This window comes from Tachysurus fulvidraco, chromosome 1 (genome assembly GCF_022655615.1).
Source record: "Tachysurus fulvidraco isolate hzauxx_2018 chromosome 1, HZAU_PFXX_2.0, whole genome shotgun sequence".
Lineage (NCBI taxonomy): Eukaryota > Metazoa > Chordata > Actinopteri > Siluriformes > Bagridae > Tachysurus > Tachysurus fulvidraco.
The window spans coordinates 35,119,497-35,128,203 of NC_062518.1; the positions used below are offsets into that span (position 1 = coordinate 35,119,497).

The 8,707-nt window shown below is 42.0% G+C and overlaps 1 protein-coding gene across 2 annotated transcripts in view; it reads left to right on the plus strand.

Annotated features, from left to right (window-relative positions):
- The window catches only part of plcb3 (phospholipase C, beta 3 (phosphatidylinositol-specific)), a 59,905-nt gene that overhangs the window by 25,580 nt on the left and 25,618 nt on the right, over positions 1 to 8,707 (plus strand). The window lies entirely within an intron of this gene.

The following is an 8,707-nucleotide window of genomic DNA, read 5'->3' on the forward strand; positions in this document are numbered from 1 at the left end:
TCTTTTATTACTTTTATTGCCGAAGGATGAATCTTATCTCCTGATTTATTTTCTTTCTGTATACTGCATCAGTTGGAGCGATGCGTTTATATCAAACACTTGCACTTGTCTGATATTTTATAATAACCAAATAGCTTGGTTTAGGCAACTTTTAATTTAATATAAGTTTTTTTTCCCCCCCTCAACTTTCTACCCAGTTTGGTCTGAAAACCCATGAAGGCAGACAAACAAATCATTTCAAAGTAAATAACACACTCTGTGGGCAAAGAGCTGTCTGCCCTCTTCCACAGACCTGAGCTTATTAAGGCCTACGATAGGCTGGTGTCATTGAGTAATAGAAGAGAGAGTGTGCTAAGAGATCACGCTGCTGTGGCATCATCAGGATTTGAACTCTCTGGTCAAAAGGTCTAACTGAACGTGTTTGTGTTGAACCGCTCAGAGGCCAGGTTGAAATGAGTGATCTCACTTCAGCAGTGGCAAATACTTGACGTTAACCCGATCGGAGAGAAATATGGATTTTGCGACTTATTTGGAGTTGAATCCGTGCTTAAAATGGCATGTAATTGCGTCGCAGGGAATTTTATGTATTTCAGTTACATACATAAGGTGTGCTTTAGGGGAGCTTCAGGCGAACCTGTTCTTCGTTAGATGTGTTTGCTCACGTCACATCACATACGGGTGTGGGCATAATGTGTTTAAAGTAGATCATATTAATTATCCTGGTAATTATCTTGCACGATATTGTATGATAGATTATTATACAGCAATTATATATATATTTATTATTTATACACTCATTCTGATATGATATTGTTGCTATAGTAACAGCTAACGTTGGCACTTGTATGAGCAGGAGGCTTCACATAACAAATAAAATAAAAAGACCAAAAAACATTGAGATGATAAGAACTTTTTAAACCTCCTGTACATGATTACAGTTTTTTGGACATATCATTAACATTCACTACGAACGCAAATAATATTCTTTAGTAAAATAACAAAAGGTTAGAGCAGAAAGATCGCTGTGGTATCTGAGGAATATATTGCTTCTCTATCTGCTACATCCTGTTGTTGATCATTTTCCTTTAACAGCATGGCCCGCTGTGTTGTATTTCTCACCTGCCTTTGTTTATCCATCTGTTTTTTAAAAAGTCATGTGCAGTGCTTTGTGTGAGACCCATTTTTAAAGACAAAGTGGAGGACCTGGAGACATGAGGTGTGAGCTACATTGTTTAATCTTCTTCCGTGCCAAGTCTTTTAACAGGAAGAAAGAAGGCTTACGGTGTGTATCTGCTCTTCGTCCACCTCACCTTAACAAAACGTCTTAAATTAATGCAGTATAAGTGGGTGTGGGGGGTCTTTCTCTCACTTTGAATTTGTGTGTGTGTGAAGGTCTTTCTCTCACACTAAATTGGTGTATGAAGCCCATTAAAACAAAACAAATTGCTCCATATAGACAAATACATGATTTAGCTCCAAAAACATTTCCTAACTCCTGTTTGCATGTTTCTACTCTAGCCTGTGACCTCGAATTTGCCCGCTGACCAGTTACACTAAAGTCTTCTTTTCTCTGAAATATCTAAACACCTTGTAATCCTAGTTTCCTTTGAGCTTCTTCAGAGGAATTCTGATGGGTTTTTATTTACTAGACTCCTCCATAATGGATTAGCATTTGTAAGCTCTTTTGGTTAACATGAGGATGTGGCTTTAGGTCCGTAGTTTTAACGGAAGGATGTCCGTGGGACCTCGGGGCTAATGGTGTTGTTCTTGCTTTTGTCCTTTCTCCATTAGCCTCACTGGGTTCTGCAGTAAAGGTGTGGTTTGGGAGCTAATCGCACTACGCTAATAGTTAGCAACGCAGGTGGTACATTAGCATGCACTCAGCTGTGGTTTAGCTTAACCTTCATTTAGATACACCAAACCTCCCCGTGTTCTCTTCCTACTTCTCTCTGTACATGTACATCTGTTTTTATTCAACGTCCTTTCCTGCTTCTATCTGCGCCATGTTTAATGTCCGTGTGTAATGTCATTATTTTACTTTCATTCCTGTCTCCTCAAGTGCCTGATTTCTCTTCTCTGTCTCGTTCTCGTTCTGTGTCGCTCATTCACAGCGTTTCTTTTCTTTTCTTCCCACGTGCTCTGTCTCTCCTGTGTCATGGACAGCTGGCGGTCATCAGTGCAGAACAGAAAGGCAACGATGTTGTCCGTTTGGAATAAATGGAGACATGAGGTCTTTTCTTTGCTCAACATTCTGTATCTGTCCATCTCTCGCTTTATCTGCAAGCGTGGGAAAACTTGCAGGAAATGGTTGGGTAGCTATGCAGCACAACTTGTCCTGTGCCCTCTTAACCCATAACTAACCCCTAAATCCATCCAGTCTGTTTTCCATAGTGCTTTTTATCTCTACCGCAACAGATAAAATGCATCGAGAGATAGGAGGAGAGTAGATCATTCCAGACAAATAGTAGACACTCCTGTCACACTCACTCTTTCTTTCTCTTTCATATGTTTAGAAGGCTGGCAGGAAGTCTGAGGGTAGAAGTGACACATACTGAGTAGGAGCTTTTGCAAACCTGTGGATGATCTTTCGACAGGATGTCTTCTTTAATGGGAGTTTTGCAAGAGAGGATATTAAATCATGATCTGAAAGAGGCATCGGAAACGTCAGGCGGAGGATCTGAATCAGTCAGACAGACAGTTTGAACACGACTATGACTCTGAATTTAAGCAGCCTGTAAGGAACCAAGAGCATGTGTGTGTCAGATAGAAACGTGAACGAGCCACGACAGGAAGTAGGATGAAGTGAAAGTGGTGCTGTTCCTAAATCTTGTTTGACTTCATCTATCTTTATTTGAAATGTATTTTTTGGAGAGATGGATATGATGAAAGTGGATGGAGAAGGTTTATCGTAGTCAGTGTGTATTTAATGCTGAGGAAATTGGCACAGGAACAGCTAGTTTTATTGAATATGTTGTATAACTATAGCACTTTCCCTTATTTTTCTTCTCTTCAGTACAAACAGTCCCCCCCCCCCCTTTTTTTTACAGTGTAGCACTCCATGTTCACTTCATTAGGAACACCTGCACATTCATGCAATGATCCAGTCAGACAGTCATGTAGCAGCAACACGATGCTTACAAATCATGACACAAGATCAAGTGTGTGTGTGTGTGTGTGTGTGTGTGTGTGTGTGTGTGTGTGTGTGTGTGTGTGTGTGTGTGTGTGTGTGAGAGAGAGAAAGATTATAGATTTAGTTTGTAGGTGAGAGAGGAGCTGATAGGAAGTGTGCGGCTAATCAGGGAAGATGAGGCCTAATTACAGGAGAAAAACCAAAAGGAGAGAAATAGAATAAGAATGCTGTGTTTATACACATTATTTCTCCTCCAGACCTCATCTTGCTTTCTTTTTAGAACCCTCAGCTCATATCTTTCTATCTGTCCTCCTATCTATCAGTCAGTGAACCTGGTACTGATCACCTGGTATGGCTCACTTCCACACTCTTCCTGCACAAACCATACATGCCTGTGCTCCCACTATAGACCGTGTGGCTAATCCAGGCAATTTGAGTAAGAAGGCTTAAGATATTCCTCATTCCTTTGCCACAAAAGAGAGGAGAATGTCCCCCTTGTCCTGGCAGCCGAGTGCACACTTCATATAGATGCTGTTTACACGACTCAGCTACTAGTACGACTATTAAGTCAACATGCTACTTTTATTCTAATAAATCAGACATATGTGGGTGAGTGAGTGAGTGAGCGTGCATGCGTGCGTGTTCATGTTCAAAAAAGAGGACTTTCAACATCAGGAATGAAAGTCCACTTCTGGGGAAGAGAGAAAAGTGAGAGAAAGACCAGAGAGGAAATGCTCACATTATCAATCCAAAAACACACTTCCTGTATTTGAGCACGTGCTGCTGTTTCACATAGATGGACCTTGCATAATATTACATATTAATTGCTGCATAATCTCTTTAAAATAAAGACCTTGCAGGAGAAAAACTGAAACCCATGAATGACCACCACTTTAACGGAGCTCAACAACAACAACATGAACGACAAAAATCTCGTATTTGACTTTTTTATTTTGCATAATCTCACATGACGCGTCCCAAAGCACTTACACATAAGTATAGGATTAAAATTAAGTTACTATTTAGGTCTAACATCCATCCCTAATGAGGAAGAAACCTTGAGAGGAACCAGACTCGGTAGTGAATCCATCCTCATTTGGGTGACACAGGACTGTAAATAATGTAAATTTATGTAATATCCTTTCCACAGCAGTTTATAGTCGAGTGGAATTATGCAACCCTCCTGAGGAACTATCGGGTCAGCGCAATTTCCGAGTTCACCACAGACCTGACACTAATCACGTAATGCTGAAGTCTTCAAACGCTTGCCGATGGAGACTCCACCACAAAGCCGACCTACAAGCGGCATGCAGCCCCACCCACGGCAATCCCATGGGTCAGTCCCACTGAGTCTGGCTGTCCATACAGATTTATCCTTAGCAGAGTGCTGCACCAGGTGATGAGACTCTAACCAGGGGTAGGGCTCCAGGATTGATGAAGTCAGACATGTATAGTTCAACATCCTCAAGCTCAAACATTCTCTCTTCCTTCGTTGAAGTCTTAGATACTGGTTGTTAGTGGAACCCTGTGTGATCCTGTCTACCTCATCTCAAACATGTTGGGCATTCTGAGATGCTTTTGTGCTCATCCTGGATGTAATGAGTTATTATTTGAGTAACTGTAGACTTTGTTGCATTGAACCCGGCCACTGGTCTGACTGTTTTCCTCTGATCTCTAATATTGACTAGACACTTCTACAGTCATTGCTGCTACTTACTGCATGTTTATTTAATAATAATCTTTTTAATTCTGTGTAATCTCACAGGAGATTCTGCACTTTCTGATTTTCTCAGGCCAGCCTAACAGGCACCAACATCTAAAATCCATGAATTCCCATATTTTCCTCATTCGGATGTTCAAAGAGAACAGTAACTAAAGACCTCATTCGCTCACTCGCTTATACACTCACTCACTCGCTCGCTCACTCACTCACTCACTCACTCACTCACTCACTCACTTACTTATACACTCATTCACTCACTCACTTATACACTCACTCACTCACTTATACACTCACTCTCGCTCACTCACTCACATATACACTCACTCGCTCACTCATTTATACACTCTCTCACTCACTCACTCTCTCACTCAATCACTCACTCACTCACATATACACTCACTCGCTCACATATACACTCACTCACTCACATACACTCACTCGCTCACATATACACTCACTCACTCGCTCACTCACTCACTCACTCACTTATACACTCACTCACTCACATACTTGTACTCACTCACGCTCACTCACTCACTTATTCACTCACTCACTCACTTATACACTCACTCACTCACATACTTGTACTCGCTCACTCACTCACGCTCACTCACTCATTTATTCACTCACTCACTCACTAATACACTCACTCACTCACTCACTTATAGTCGCTCACTCACTTATACACTCACTCACTCACATACTTGTACTCGCTCACTCACTTATACACTCACTCACTCACATACTTGTACTCGCTCACTCACTCACTCACGCTCACTCACTCACTTATTCACTCACTCACTCACTAATACACTCACTCACTCACTCACTCACTCACTCACTCACTTATACTCGCTCACTCACATATACACTCACTCGCTCACTCACATACTTATACTCGCTCACTCATTATACACTCACTTGCTCACTCACTTACTTATACTCGCTCACTCACTCACTTATTCACTCGCTCACTCACTCACTCACTCACTAACTTACTAATACACTCACTCACTCGCTCACTCACTCACTCACTCACTCAAACACTTGCTCACTCACTCTCGCTCACACACTCACATATACACTCACTCGTGCACATACTTATACACTCACTCGCTCACTCACTCACTCACTCACTCACTCACTCACTCACTCACACTCTCATTCACTCACTCACATACTTATACTCGCTCACTCACTCACTCGCTTACTCAATTATACAAGTCAAGTCACCTTTATTGTCACATCACCACGGCACATGTGAGGGATGTGCCGTGGTGAGTGAAATTCTTGGGAGCGAGCTCCAGAAATTGCAGAACCATTTACATACAATAGTAAGAAACATAAATAGAACAATTTACAAACAGGTTAAAAAAAAAGTGCAAAATGCTCAGTACCATTTGAAATGTGCAAATGCAGAAAATGTGGAAAGGATGCAATGTGCTCATACATAGTCAGTACCCACAGTGTACTATTAGACATATACATACATATATGTATGGGTATATATAAGTATAAATATAAATAATATATATAAGTATAAGTATTAGATACATGTAATATATATGTATCATGTAAGGTGCAACAGACTATACAGATACAGAAATGTCCTGTGGTACCGATAGCTTATTGTCAGATAGATTGTTATTTAAAAATTAAATGCAGTGTGTTTATAGTCCCGTGTGTATTGATGCAGTACGAATGCAGTGTGCGTGTGTGTGCGGTGTTGAACTGTTGAATATTGTGGAAGTATGCTGTATGCTGTGTTAGTTATGGCTGTTAATTAGTCTGATGGCCTGAGGGAAAAAGCTATCCCTCAGTCGACTAGTGCGGGATCGGATGCTGCGGAGACGTCTTCCTGAGGGGAGCAGAGAGAGCAGTCTGTGGGACGGGTGGCTGGAGTCATTGGTGATCCTCCGAGCTTTTCTTATACACCGCCTGTTGTAGATGTCCTGGAGGGAGGGAAGCTCACCTCCAACAATGTGGCTGGCAGTTCGCCCAACCCTTTTCAGAGCTTTACGGTTGCCAGCGGTGCTGTTTCCAAACCAGGCGGTTTGGAAACTATAGTGCAGGTGTAAAATGTTCTGAGGATGCTGGGGCTCATTCCAAACTTCCTCAGCCGTCTCAGGAAGAAGAGGCGTTGGTGTGCCTTCTTCAGCACTGTGTCAGTGTGTGTGGACCAGGTGAGATCCTCACTGATGTTAACACCCAGAAACTTAAAGCTGCTCACACGCTCCACAGGTGTCTTGTCGGTGGTGATGGGTCTGTGTTCTCTGCTCTGTCTCCTGAAATCAACCACCGGCTCCTTGGTCTTGTCAATGTTTAGTGAGAGGTGGTTCTTCTGACACCATTTAGTCAGGCTGCTCACCTCTTCTCTCTGTAGGCTGTCTCATCGTTGTCGGTGATCAGGCCTATCACCGTTGTGTCATCAGCGAATTTGACGATGACGTTGGAGCTGTGTGTGGCTGTACAGTCGTGTGTATACAGGGAATACAGTAGTGGGCTGAGGACACAGCCCTGAGGAGCACCGGTTTTGAGGATCAGCGGGGATGAAGTATTGCTGCCCATTCTCACCACCTGACTTCTGCCTGTCAGGAAGTCCAGGAAGTCCACTCACTCACTCACTCACTCACTCGATCACTTATACACTCACTCACTCACTCGTTTACATATTCGCTCACTCACTTACTCACTCACTCACTTGCTCGCTCACTAACTCACTTATACACTCACTCACTCACTCTTGCTCACTCACTTATACACTCACTCACTCACTCACTTATACACTCACTCACTCACTTATACACTCACTAACTCACTCACTTATACACTCACTCACTCACTTACACACTCGCTCACTCTCTCACTTATTCATTCACTCACTCACTTGCTCACTCACTCATTCACTCACTCACACTTGCTCACTCACTCACTTATACACTCACTCACTCACTCACTCACTCTTGCTCACTCACTCACTTATACACTCACTCACTCATTCACTCTTGCTCACTCACTCACTTACTTATACACTCACTCACTCACTCACTTATACACTCACTCACTCACTTATACTCTCACTCACTCACTCTCGCTCACTCACTTGTACACTGTCACTCACTCCCTTATAGCCTCACTCACTCACTTGCTCACTCACTTATAGTCTCACTCACTCACTCTCGCTCACTCACTCACTCACTTGCTCACTCACTCACTCACTCACTTGTTCACTCACTCACTTACTCACTCATTTATACACTCACTCGCTCACTCACTCACTCACTTATACACTCACTCACTCACTCACTTGCTCACTCACTTATTCACTCGCTCACTCACTCACTCACTTATACACTCACTCACTCACTCACTTGCTCACTCACTTATACACTCGCTCGCTCACTCATTCACTCTAACTCACTCACACAATTTCATCTACAAACTAAATAATATCTCTCTTTCTCACGTATGCACACACTCACACACCCCCACACACACACACGTGTGACATAAAGGCTTCATAAATCCTTCACCGCTAACTCTGTTTGAAATTAATCCATGTGAGTGAATCCAACACGAGCCTGTGAGAAATGAATAACTTGGAATGCTTGTTTTCATAATTATGGTGATAGTACGTCATTTTTAAAATGTTGTAGCAAAATATTAAAATTTAATATTTAAAAATTATTTTTAAAAGGATTTATTTGTCCTTTTATTTCCTTTATCAATCAGCATGAGAGGAATTTGTCCAAAATGTTCATGAACAGTTTCATGTTGAAAAGCAGGAGATCTTTGAATTGTGCCTTTGAATATGTAAACATTATGAAAATTAGACTAGTAAAGGACTGGAACAA